The sequence below is a fragment of the Parambassis ranga genome, chromosome 24 (genome assembly GCF_900634625.1).
Source record: "Parambassis ranga chromosome 24, fParRan2.1, whole genome shotgun sequence".
Taxonomy (NCBI): Eukaryota; Metazoa; Chordata; class Actinopteri; family Ambassidae; genus Parambassis; species Parambassis ranga.
This window is the reverse complement of record NC_041043.1, coordinates 7,194,507-7,208,021: the sequence shown is the minus strand read 5'-3', so window position 1 is coordinate 7,208,021 and position 13,515 is coordinate 7,194,507. Positions and strand designations below refer to the sequence as shown.

The 13,515-nt window shown below is 41.9% G+C and overlaps 1 protein-coding gene across 1 annotated transcript in view; it reads right to left on the bottom strand.

Annotated features, from left to right (window-relative positions):
* LOC114429057 (MAM domain-containing glycosylphosphatidylinositol anchor protein 2) overlaps positions 1–13,515 on the bottom strand; it is a 98,229-nt gene that overhangs the window by 72,512 nt on the left and 12,202 nt on the right. The window lies entirely within an intron of this gene.

Here is a 13,515-nt window from a genome sequence, read left to right as displayed (position 1 = left end):
CTTAAATAAATATGTATTTTTCAGAGCCGTGGCAGCTACAACTACCAAATCAGGTGTGAAAACTTTATAGGATCAGTAAACAAAAAGACAATCTGCTTCTTGATTGTGGTTAAAGGGCATACCGAAAGGGTCAGAATTCTCATTGCATTAGGAGAGCCAGTTATTGGCATGCACCCCGGGGTTGATGTGAGAAAGGAGGTAAGAAGCCCACTACTTGAACTACTTAAGTCAATAGGATGCAGCCCAAGGGCACATTGACTTCCCAGTCAAATCGAGCTGCTGTGTGTTCCAAGTCGCGCTCCATTGTGAGCTTCAAACATGAGAGATGATGACAAATACTGTGCACAAAATGATGTTTGATGTCCATCACTTCAAAGAACACTGTTTGGCTGGCCTCCACTCTGATTTAGACACTCTATGATTTGACACATCTGTTCCTCTACCCGTTTTCCCAACAGATCTGAGAGAAGTTTTACCCCAACACCAGACAGTTGGTTATTTGTGGAAGCGCTTGTGCTTGATTAAATGGATTCAAAGTTAATCATCTTACCCAGCTATCGCATTAAGCCTCGGTAAATGGTGTTCATCATAGCTGTGGTGTCTTTTAGCATGCTAATACTCGCCTTTTAGATTATGTCCATTTGCACGCTCAAAGAACACAGGGAGCTAGCTGTTTCCCTTTCATCTCCATCCGAGATGCAATCAGTTTTAAACACGAGCAAAAAGGCAATTTAAGGGAGAGGATGAGAGAAGCTAATGCAAGTTATCCCTCATGCTAAAATTCTAACTGATAAGGGCTGACCTTTTGCATATGAAGGGGAAAGTGATTGAGAGTATTAATGAGTGAGTTAGTGTATCAGTCAAGGAGCAACAAGGTGGATGATTGAGCTGTGAGGGGGGGCCGTGTGAGTGAGAGAGGACAAACAGCTTACAGTAAATGAATACCCAAATCTTTAATGATTATAAGCCTCCAGAGAAAAAGTACAAACGCCTCAGGTATTATTAATGGATGAATTCATTGCTTTTAATTCAGTGGCTGTGGCCCACCCCTGGATTTGCGGAGGATCAGGTCGTAATCAAGGTGCCTGTGGGCCACAGTGCACAGCATTCAGCCTCCATGCACAAGCCAGAGAATGCTGATTCCTCAGTTTCATTAAAGACGTGTTCTGCCCTACAGCCCCTTAATCAAAATCTAGCAGCGGTCAATACTTCATCCAGGATCCATTACAGTGTCTCAGGTAAGAGCAATTACCTTTGGGGGGGTGGGGAAAAACAGGAGAGGGGTGGGCTCCCAAGAAGACAGCGCAATTGCAGGGCCATTTTAGAAGAGCAGATCACTCTGAGTAAATACACTGATTCATTATAGAGAGGAGGCGGAGAGTATGAATCCTACATCTTATCTCTGACTCTACCCAGCTTCTGTATCATCCGTTTCCTGCTTCAAACAGTCAATTTACCATCGGTGGCAGAAATGGAGTGATTCATTGACAGCCCTGTCTACCTTGGGATACATGTGTCTTTGAACACTGAAACTGATAGAGGGTTGTTTTTTTTGTTCTTCTTTTTTTTCTTGCAGTGACAAGAATAGGGGTGTGTGTTTGTGTATTAGGTAAGGACCGGTTTTGAGCTATTATTAGGTCCAAAATGATATGCAGAGAGGAAGTGGATGCTAGGAGCGCGAGATAAATATGGAAATATGGAAATTTACACACTGGATTAAAATTTGATGAATTTCAAACAAAATTCCACCTCCACCATCACTCTCTCTCCTGTAAGGATGTTGTATATGTGTGTGTATGTGTGCGTGTGTCACTCTTGTGCAATTAGCTTCTGAAGTCACGCTTGATTGATTGTGAAGCTTAAATCCCTGAGCCCAGAGGAAAACTGCGGTGTACAGGCTGCCTGCGCCAGAGTTGTTAGGGTTTGTAATTGCAGGTTTAAGTGTTCACAGGCCGGTAAATCTGCCCATGTACAGCTAAACGCTCCAGCGCTCCAACCATAGCATCACTCCCGCTCACCTCTACCAACCATGACAAGTGTCAAAACTCAGGGTTTCTCTGATATTATGACGTGAGGAGGAGGCTTAGACACAAAGATGTGTCAACGCAACGCCCGTGTGAGCAAGAGGAAGACTTGCAAGAGGAATAAAATTCAGTTTATCACCAATCTTTTTGATTCTGTGAAGTGAGAAAACCTCAAACGAAACCTGAAGATGTTGATATTCCCATTTGAATAGCCGAAAGCAGATTTCTACTTTATAGGCCTACCAAAACATTTGTTGGACAAATAGGTGCAAGTGAGTGGTTTGGATAAAAGAGAAGATGAAGACTAAAGAACGCGCTTCATTATCACATCAAACCTTGGCTCCTTCCTTTCATGTGCCCCCTCTCCCCCCTTCTCCAAAAAAGAAAAACAGACACCTGCACGAAAGCACACACATTAGCCCATAGTACCAACACAGCCATCCACACAAACACACACCTTATGGAGGGCTGTCTCACGGGTGTTAATCGAATGCAAGTTAGTCTTCTTTTTCATCTGCTTTGATGTCTCTCACCTCCTCCACCTGATTTGCCAAAGTCACCTGGGAAGAGAGCACCCATCAGCCTCCCAGGCTGTCAGCCATGAGCGACAGAGGCCAGCGATTAATTTCACCTAATCACTGTCCCAGCGTGATTACCAGCAGGAGCCGCTGACCCGAATGCCATTTGTGTAATGTCTTTCATGAATATAGGCAGCCCTGTTGTGCCACTGACAAGCAATTTGCTTTTATTTTGGGAAGAAAGACTGCCACAGCAACAGAGGCAGGGAGGGAGGGGTACGTGGTCAGAAAGAGCATCTGAGAACTTCTGTTTTTACTGCTGTAACTCTGCTTCAGAGTTAGAGCAGTTAGCTGGAAGGTGCATTATCAAGCATAATGATGAGTGATTGGCGTCAGTCTAAAATATACACTAACAGGTAGATACGGTGCTCATACATGCACGTCACCAATAACATACACTCAACAAAAATATAAACGCAACACTTTTGTTTTTGCTCCTATGTTTCATGAGATGGACTTGAAGATCTAAACTTCATTCCAGATACACAATATTACCATTCTTCTCAAACATTGTTCACAAATCTGTCTAAATGTGTGATAGTGAGCACTTCTGCTTTGCTGAGATAATCCATCCCACCTCACAGGTGTGCCACATCAAGATGCTGATCTGACATCATGATTAGTGCACAGGTGTACCTCAAACTGCCCACAATAAAAGGCCACCCTGAAATGTGCAGTTTTGTCTCACAGCAAAATGCCACAGATGCCACAAGCATTGAGGGAGCGTGCAATTGGCATGCTGACAGCAGGAATGTCAACCAGATCTGTTGCTCGTGCATTGAATGTTCATTTCTCCACCATAAGCCGTCTCCAAAGGCGTTTCAGAGAATATGGCAGTACATCCAACTGGCCTCACAACCGCAGACCACGAGTAACCACACCAGCCCAGGACCTCCACATCCAGCAGGTTCACCTCCAAGATCGTCTGAGACCAGCCACTCAGACAGCTGCTGAAACAATTGGTTTGCATAACCAAACGATTTCTGCACACACTGTCAGAAACCGTCTCAGGGAAGCTCAACTGCATGCTCGTTGTCCTCATCGGGGTCTTAACCTGACTCCAGATCGTCACCGTAACAGACTTGAGTGGACAAATGCTCACATTTGATGGCGTCTAGCACGTTGGAGAGGTGTTCTCTTCACGGATGAATCTCGGTTTACATTGTTCAGGGCAGATGGCAGACAGCGTGTGTGGCGTCGTGTGGGTGAGCGCTTTGCTGATGTCAATGTTGTGGATCGAGTGGCCCATGGTGGTGGTGGGGTCATGGTATGGGCAGGCATCTGTTATGGACGAAGAACACAGGTGCATTTTATTGATGGCATTTTGAATGCACAGAGATACCGTGATGAGATCCTGAGGCCCATTGTTGTGCCATACATCCATGAACATCACCTCATGTTTCAGCAAGATAATGCACAGCCCCATGTTGCAAGGATCTGTACACAATTCTTGGAAGCTGAAAATGTCCCAGTTCTTGCATGGCCAGCATACTCACCAGACATGTCACCCATTGAACATGTTTGGGATGTGCTTGACCGGCGTATACGACAGCGTGCACCAGTTCCCACTAATATCCAGCAACTTCGCACAGCCATTTAGAAGTTTAGATCTTCAAGTCCATCTCATGAAACATGGGAGCAAAAACAAAAGTGTTGCGTTTATATTTTTGTTGAGTGTATGTTGCCTCAAAATTCACATCTTTAGGCGCAAATGACATCATGACATTATCGAGCGTGATGGAATGACTGTTACCTTAAGAGTCGCTTCAGCATGGGTGACAGAGGTAGGAGCCATATTAAATTCTGTCAACACTACAAAATTAGAGAGAGACTTCTTTTTCTCTTCAATTATGTGGAAGAACTATGCACTTTTAAGGATATCAGCAATCAGACAGATCAACAGAAATCCATTACTGCGCATCCCTACTAATGAGTAATAAGACACATCCTAAACCTAATATGAAGAAAAGGGGACCTGCAAACAAAGGGGAGTTATAACAACTGACTTTAATAGGATGAAGGCATCCCCATATTACATATGCATATATATATACTTTTACTGTTTAGACACAAATCTTTAGTTTCAATATCCACATTAAATGTCCATCCCACCACTGATTTGTCTTTTCGTGTCAGTGGTAGCTGCTGAAAATTGAGATAATGGGTTGTAAGGGATTCAGCATGAGATTCAGTGTGTGTGACATTTTTCCAGGAGGATGCATTATGTCGGGATTTAATGTAGCTTGAGAAGACCTAAAATTGCAGACAATGTGCAGCATCGCTATGTTAGGTGTAAACATCAAATAAGACCACACAAATGAAACGTGATAGAAAATGGTGTGTAATTTCAGTTTGCTGAATGGTGCACTTTAATGCATTCCATTTGTGTGTCAAAAGGTTAATAAGCCATATTTGTGATATATAACATCCATCTCATGCAGAGGCCTCTAAAGGAATATGTGACTCCAGCATGTAATTTACTGTCAGAACATTTCCTTTCCCTCCATCTCTCAACCCCTTGGCAACAGTGACCTCTATCTCATGGCTACACTCCACAATAACTACCTCCTGCTAGCTGTATCTATTTGGTGTCAGCTGTTGCTTCATACTAAAGTGTGATTGTGGCAGTGGATGGATGTGTTTGGAAGGTGGGCGAGGGCCTGATGCATCTATTTCTGCAATAAGTCCACTCTGACGCTGGCGCCTGTGTAGCAGAGATATCTCAGTAAACTGAATATCATTCTCTGAGACATGAGATATGAGCGTGAGTAGCTTCATGTGCCGCTCCACTCTCACTGCTGTCAGGGGGGATAAAAAGGCAGGAGGGGGATAGAAAGCAGGGAGGTGTTCATTCAGTTGTTGCGTGGCTTCTGAATGTGGCAACGTGTGAACAGTGACAGGACAATAGTGATGCATACCCAGAGATTTATTCCAGCAGTGAGGGGATCATTGTGACATGCTGGATCACTCACAGAAACGTTAAGACTGCTCCTTTTTACAGAAACAGTTGGCTAACCGGCTATTTTAGGTTATCACATGCATTTCCCTGTAACTAATGTGTAGACTGAACACATAAAGGAAGCAGTAATATTATTAAGGCATATTTTTAATGTCTTCTCAGCTATTTTCTTTCACTGTTGCTTCAAACATAGACTGAGATAAAGGCTCTCAGAAACCTATGAGTGAGAATTCATCCATAGTTGCATACAGTCTATGCTTGTGGCGCATACTCAAGCAGCATCACAAAATAATTTGACTCTTTCCATCACATTGTTTTTCAGCATGAATGTCCTATGGGCTCGACTTGAGCTCTCTGTAAGTCTGCAGTGCACAAAGCAACAGCAATAATAAGCAGATAAAACTGTGTAAACACTAGTTTGAAAATACACCTAACAAGCTTTTTCTACAATGAACAGACTGACATTTACTCTTTATACATTAAAAACAAATAATAACAGATGAATCATTGGGTTCTGTTGTGGGTGCACTAGTAGAAATATAATGAATAACTACAAATATCCATTCAGATCAGTGAGTCACTGCAGATTCATTAGGATGAATGGCTGTATGTGTGAAGTTTTAAGCTGAAATCAAAGCGGCAGCTCAGTTACCAGGGGTCAAACAATTTTAATAAACTGTACAGCGGTTAGACCTTTAAATCTGAGGGGTTATGACGGACGACTTCTCTGTCTTTGCGACACACATATTAGCCCAACTGGACAAGTCAGGTTAAGGCTTGTAAAGGGCAACTCACTATCCCTGGCATTGCTGCTGTTTGGCATGCGTGTGTGCCACCGCGTAACAAGCACTGAATTATTCATTACACACTTCTACGTTTGCTTGAAGTTAAGTTTCTTCAGAGAGGGGGCAGGAAGCTGCTTTCTTTATAAAAATTTCACCTTACATGACTAACCCCTCTTCCTTACACATGCACTGTCTCCTGAGCCATCATAGGATATGCATTAAGTATTAAGGTAATGGTAAGTAACTCTCTCTCTCCGAGGCCAAAGTCATCAGGCCTCATTAAGAGTAATTACTGGAAATTAAAGTAGCAATGTAAATTGGAGTCAGTGAAGCGATGGTGAAGTATATCATGCTACACTGTTGGTAGCAGCAACCCATACTGATAAGAAAGGACAATGAACTTGTTAACAGTATGACCAGATATTTTAATGGAGAGTAAACTGGGGTTCTCAAGTTACTGACTGCTGATGAAAAATAAAAACAAGAATTTATTCCATACACTTTCTAAGAGCCTAAATGTAAACTTGCAGCTGTATTTTTTAAAGACTGTGAAATAGATTATGTTTAGGCCCTCGCTGTGAATTGTTCTCAGACATTCTGCACCTTCACTGTTGCTTTAAGAGCTGGAGCTGAATCTTAGAACGGCTGCACCTCCATCTTCCTCAGTGACAGTGCTTTTCCAATTATTCCATCTTTGGAGGAACACTGCATGTCTGTAGGTGTGTGTAAAAGACCAACGTGTGCGTGTGTGTGTTACACATGGACACACGGTGTGATAAATGGAAGGGCAGACGTCAGCAGCCTCAGTGAAGAGGCTGCAACCCCTCACTTCCTCCTGGTGATGGAAATGGGGAAATAATGAGGCCCAGTCCTGCTGTGTGTGTATTTGTGTGTGTGTGTGTTTGTGTGTGTGTGTGTAAGGGGGGGTGGTGAGGAGTAATGAATCTCCTCTTCATCCTCTCCCTTAGACAGTGGCGTCTGCCTCAGCCCATCTCCTCTCTAATTCATCTCCCTAGAAAACAAGCAGGCCTCAGACCACTGATCTAAACAACAACACCAAGAAACCCACCATTAGAGCTGGAGGCAAAGCACCAGCGACATGATGGAGTTCTTTTCTGGTCTCAGCCTAATGACCTTCTCCTTTGTTTGGTCTGGCCATAGAGCACCCAAGGACAGGACGTCTCTCCTGAATGATGATTAAAGGCGCTCTCACTAAATAAAAAATACAGATCATTATTCATACATCTGCTGTCGCAAACTTACTTTTTATATTTGACTCCAACACTCATGTGGAACTCTCAAACAATATTTACTCAAGTGATATAAATAAAGTAACGAGTGTGCAATGCCTTAGTGGAGTGGAACAAGAAAACAAAACAAAAGAAGATCCTTCTGTTCCATTGCTGTAAGGGCCGATTGACAGTTGCAAACATCATGCGTTTGTTACAATTGATTTCCCATTGCGATCAAAAAAAGACAACAGCCTGGCATGCTGCACAAACTCCAGATCCATGTAGCTATGTTACAGCTAGCTAAGCTTAGCACACATGCATGTGTGTTAAACAATGAGCTCATAGCTGGCAGTGCTTATACAGGACAGCACTGGAGAATACAGCCTTACCTTTCAAAATTAATACAATCAATATTTATCTAAATGCTTACTGTATATTCTGGTCTTTAAACTAGAGTTGCTTTGCATTGGATAAAACAATAGCTAGCTGTCACTGTTGCCCTGCCTCGCCCAGAGACAGGATGTTAAAAAAACAAAAGGCAGATCAGATTGAAATTCTACAAGAGGTAATCACATTAGCATACACAACACAAACACACTGTAGTATGTTTTAAGCTCCTGATGTTGAGAAAAACAAAGGCAAGAGCCGAGGTTGATTCCACTAATCTGATTAAGGGCCCCTCCTCAGAGCAAGTCCTTGAAAGAGTAATGGGCAGTCGTGAACTGGCTTTACCTCCATTAACCACAGCAGCAAACATTTACATAATGTACACATAATGTGCTGATTCATTCTGTCCTGATTCAAACTAGGCTCAGATAACTCACCGAGCCTGTATCACACCATTCATCACACCAGGTCATTTACATCCAAAAGCACTTAAAAGGTGCTGCACATATATCTTTGTCTACATACATTATGGGATCTTTCCAAAAAACTGTACAATACATTACTCTGTATCAGGGATTGTAGATCAGATCATACAGATACACTAAGATGGAGTTTGATGAAGCTGTCATGTGAGGTCTTGTCTTAATGTCGTTTTGCATTAATGTACTCCAAACAAATGGAATATGGAGGACTGTATATATTACTCCCATTTAGTTTTCACATTCTCCGCATGTCCTTTGTCTTAAGGGCAACTGACAAATGTGGTGCCGTGTCATGTTAGCACGCAGAGGAAGGGGGGGGGGGGGCACACTGTAGGGATGATTGGGGAGATAGACTAGGAAGTCCTGTTTAATCAGAAAACACTGCAAAGATAAGCTTGTTCAAATATGAATCAAGCATTGTCTCGGATATGTCTGTGTTATTTCATTTGACCTCCTATCTGAGGAATGGATATTTCTGTATACTGTATGAAAGTGCTGGTCATTTATCTCTAGATATTTTTCAATTTTAACAAAGTTGACGGTGGTGTCGGGCAAACTGTAAGGTTTCACCCAGGAAAACATGGTTTGAGCCACATGTTGGACCAAAACGACCTTCACTTTAATGTTACTTTTGGTTACAAGTGCTGTTTGGTTGGGTTCAAGCACCTGGACGGACAGAGGAAAAATATCTCAGCATGGGTTAAATCCGACCCTTTCACAACATCAAACGTGTTACAGGGGAATATCTCTATCTTTGTTTGGTCAACGCGGTGTTGAGTCCCACCCCAAAAGGGAGTTTCTACATGAACTAAATTCTATCATCATCTATTATTCATTTTGTGAACAAATACACCTCTTTTTAACCAAGTAAACTTGATGTATGGGTGTGTCACGATTTAAATGACTAAAAGCCTTACACTATTTAGACAGCCAAGGAGGAGAGAGGGCACAAGACAAGGCCAAATATGTAGAAACATGCTGTTTGAGGTGTTAGCAAGATCTTTTTTTTTGATGAATACTTTCTAAATATTAAAAAAAATGCTGTCACTATTTAGTAATAACAATTCATCTTCACTCATTTATCTTTAGCAGCTATTTCTCCTGCACTGCCTGTTATGTTACATTATATTATATTACATTAGAGAGCTTGTGACAGTTCAGAATAAACAGGACAGTGAACACACCACAGTGATAGGAGCCTTTTGGTTCGGAAGAACTGAACATGCCATATGTAAGACATTATTTCAATATGCATCACAAACTGTGAATCCGTGTGGGACTTGATATAATTTGCCATTTTATCTCCATGTCAGGGATAATTATTGATTATAAAAACTTAAGTAAGGTGCCACTATTGTGGCATATGCATTAGACAACTGTCTGACTTTGGAGATGCACAGATGGATCCTGTTGCTGTGTGATAGTTCTGGTGATTTAATAAACTAAGAGGGAAGACTCCTGCAAACAGCTGTAAGCCACAAACTACACTTCAGCTCCTATCAACATTTTAGCACCTGGATTACATTCATTGGCAGGAGCAGACACATTAATCCAACCTGTTACAGACTTAATTGCATTAAAAAGCTGCATTTTTGGCGAATATTTCAATTTGTAATGGATCTGAATTTGTGGGGGAAAGTTAATGAGGGAGGCCTCAGCAAACACCGAAGGTGTTTTGAGATTTTGAAGAGGTCTGTGTGCCTCTATCAACTAGAGCTACACAAACTGTTTTCTAAAAACACATCTGCATTTCCACATATATTGAGGTGGTGTGCATGTACAACACACACAATTATTTATACATTTATGTTGCTTATACACCTATTTCAATCACTTCAAAATTCAAATATCACTGTTGGTTGTGCTTGTGTTGTCTACATCGACTATGGACTAGTAAGTGGGGGCTGAGACATTTCCTGGTCACATGGTCACCTGTAAATCAGTCGCGGTTTTCAGTGTAAATGTTCTGCTGTGGGAGAAGCTTAACAGAAGCTGCAGGACAGTCAGCAGAGGATAATTAGTGGCTCTAATTTACCTGATATGGGAGTGTGATCATCTGTTTATTCATGAAACTGTTAAAATAAATGTTTTTTATGATGAGATGAGGGTCTACCGGTTTACAGTTGTATCTTGCTTAAGTGTGAGTCATAACTCAACCTATTGAACCTGCCTCCAGCAGCTGCTCCTTCCACCTAACCCACTAATCAATCGTCTCCCCTGAGATCACCATCCCACACACTTCCCTCTGCGTATACCCAAATACATTACCAAGTCAGTCAGAAGAACCTCTTCAGGCTCTATAAATGCAAACACCAGTGATGAAGGGATATAGAAGATAATAGGACTTGGACGGGCCTTGGTGATCGCCACCATGCTCTGAGAGTCAACCTTTTCTCACCTCCTTGTGTTGCTCTATACACACACATTTACCCAGACGCCTTGCAGCAGGGCAGCATGAATTGGACACCTGATGAGATAGGAAGCACCAGTTTTACTGACCGACTGGATAAAGCAAAGCCAGCACGTCCACAAAACAAACACCATCAGCTGCTGTTTGGTCTCTGAGCTCCTTCATGAACTCCATCGAGGGAAGGCAAACATAAAGCAGACACACTTCCCCTAGTCAGCCTCACCCTGCACGCTGCTGCACAGTGTTGCACAGCTGAGGAGGCGTATGCCAAGACAAGTTAAGCCTTTGACGTGTTTGTGTGAGTCAGGACCTCGCTGGTGGAGAGTGTGTTCATGCATAAGCATGTGCTTGAACCCACTGGGCAGCCTCTATTTTTGTTTCTTCTAGCACCCATGGGCACACAAAGAAATGGACACAAACACATTCACACTTTTCCAATTTAGAGGAATGTTGCTTTTGCACCCTCCACAAAAAAGGTTCAGGTTCTAACCTGTGTGCTAACCAATACACAAAAAATACACACAGCACACACAGTATCCTCATTAAAATTCTCTGGCTTCTGCACCAGCAGTGTGGAGTTAGGGCTGCGTAAGTCCCTTCACAGATAACACAGGGAAAGCAGGCTATTGTCTTATTCTAATCCCTTTGAAGGAACGTAGAGTGAAATATCAGGGAAGAGTGAAGATATGTGTAGAGCACTGAGTGAAATGATATCTACAGTCCAGTAGGTTGTTTCTCTACAAGAAAGGCAAGACTATTTCAAAGCCACTAACAAACAAGCACTGACTGACAGCTGCATCTGAACATTAGCATAGGGACAAACAGTCCAAGGTGTGCTTTGGTTTCTTCACCTCTGCATTGCTCTCAATTTATTCAGAGCTCATTCAGACAATTTTAAAGAGAGTTTTAATGTGGTCCTCCATCAGCTGAGTTCACTAAGAGCTGTGCAGGTTTAAGATGCAATAATTTGTTTTCCATTTGGCCATCAGCTGAGAATAATCTGTTTCACTCTCTGAGTTCATTTGATAGCTGCACTCTTAAGGAACTTTTTCCTCAACATGCAGTCTCATTAACAGATGGAAATGATCACACACACAGGAAATAAAGTCCGGGCATCAACAACACATTGTAGGAGGCAACCCCATCCCATAACATTAAATAATCAGATTGTTCTTTTTCGGGGGGGTGGATGGGAGGCACAAATTCAATATGAATGCATTTCAGTTAGAATTGTCTTTTGTGCCTGCAGCATGTTTTTTCCCCCAATAAAATATTCTATTATTATATTATATTGATGTAATTTAATATATTGTTTCGTGCAGGCTTACATGAATCCTTTTTATGATAGCCAGCAGAGCAACCCTACAACCTCACTGTTGTTTTTAATGTCTAATTCAAGCTACAAGTGGAAAATGAAATGTAAGTGGCAGATGAAATTCATGTGCATCATGCACACCAATTCATGTTGGTGTGCATGATGTCTAAAATATATATATGCTTAAAAAGGTTGAATTGACATGCACTGATTCATATGACTGCAGATGTATGATATGTAGCTACTGTTCTGTCTTGTCTGACTTTTATGAAACAGTTTGAAGGTTAAGTTTAGAAAATAGACTCTCATTTATGTCTAGGATGGTGTATAAATACCTTGATTTGTCAGCGAAAGTCAACAAAAAACTGCAAATCCTGAGACTAAGGACGGAACCATAGTGAACATTTGACTTCCTCGATCATCAAAATGGCTGCTAATTAATTTTTTCTTGAATCAATTTATCAGCTAATGATTTCAGCACATTTAACATCATTAGCGCATGCTATGAATGACTGGAGGAAAACAGCAACTCTTTAGTGACTGTGTTCTAAGAGCATTAAGATTTCAGGCGCCATCTCTTCCAGCTTGTTTCCTATTTTTGTGGTCAGTCACTTCACTGGACAGTTTCCCGAACTCGCCCTCTGGCTAAATCTCTTTCAGATATATTGTGCTGGCGATGGTCAATGAAGTCTCTGAGCCTGCAATAAGCTACCCCTGCAGAACTCCTAAGCCCTTCTCAATCAGTCACTCAATGAAACATTAGAAGCTGCAGCAAAATTAATGCAGCTGAAATTAAATGAAAACACTGAAAAGACTTCCCTGTAGGAAAAAGGAGTGAGCATCTTAGGCTTGGATCGATTGGTGTAGGAGTTGGGCAAGGTTCATTATTAACTTTGCAGAGGACCTTCCCTGTAGACCTAACTGTGGACAAACACAACCGAGGTGTCAGCAGGTATAAAATGTGCTTAGATGGACTTCTGAGCTTTGTAAATACGTTAGCTTTGAGCCAGCCATATAGCTAATATCAGCTCCTCTGGGCTGCTGAGGTCAGTTATTACCATTAACTATCCCTTTGCTGATTTTGTCAGCTGTTCTCATACCGCTCTAAAGAAACCAACCTCTGTCTGTCTGACTGCCTGTTTATCTGCATTTCCAATTGTGTTATTTCTATCTACATTACATCTGTACTTTTGATAGTTTCTTTTTCATTTCTCTGATTTAAAAAGGCCAACAGGGTGAGGGCTGCATTCGGAGGAGAGCGGTTGAAGAAGCATGCTTACTGATCTAATAAAGGTGCACATATGAATTACATCTCGAGTGCTTATTTTGAAAATTGAAAACAA